Source organism: Pteropus alecto, unplaced genomic scaffold, assembly GCF_000325575.1.
Source record: "Pteropus alecto unplaced genomic scaffold, ASM32557v1 scaffold57, whole genome shotgun sequence".
Taxonomy (NCBI): domain Eukaryota; kingdom Metazoa; phylum Chordata; class Mammalia; order Chiroptera; family Pteropodidae; genus Pteropus; species Pteropus alecto.
In genome coordinates this window covers 11,653,652-11,654,357 of record NW_006442508.1, presented here as the reverse complement: position 1 = coordinate 11,654,357, position 706 = coordinate 11,653,652, and positions in this window count along the sequence as shown.

Below are 706 nucleotides of genomic sequence, written 5' to 3'. Positions count from 1 at the left end.
TGGGAAGAAAAGACTTTGCCATTGTCAAGTTCACACAAAAGGGAGGACTGCTAACTCTGCAGCCCACTGTTTGATTCACTGAATTCATACAACCAGTGACAAGCCAAATCTCTCTTTTAATGCACTTGGTCTCTGACACCTTGAAGCAACTAGAATCCCATGCTCATTCTGAAAAAAGATTCATCTCACACTACTTCAGCTTCCTCAGGCCAGTCTGGGACTTAAGGTTTAATTAAATCCTGTGGAGTTGCATTTTGAAGGAGCTATTATATTTAAGTGATTCTGGTTTATGAGTATCTAGGAAAAGAGGACGGCGAGAGAAAGAAGAGGGAGAGCAAGAGGTGACAGAGATGATAAAGAAAGGGTACGAACCAAGTGTCTTTGATCTAAGTTGATTAGTTATGCATTTTTGCCAGCAGTAATTGAAAGACACAAGGAGAATCTGAATTGCCCATGGAAAGCGATAGTGTGTAGTAGATACCCTTTCTCCATTACCTCTGTCAGTGGCAGAACCAAAGTGCTGACACAGCATCATGGTTTTCAAAAAGCAATTTTGGACATCACATAAAACAATTCTTCACGCTTACAATTTACATTTAGATGCTGTAGAAATAAGTTATGGAAGCAAATCTAAGTTGAGTTTACAGTTTCAATAAAAATTTCTCTTTTTTGATGTTTATTATTCATCATATTCAATGCCATTACA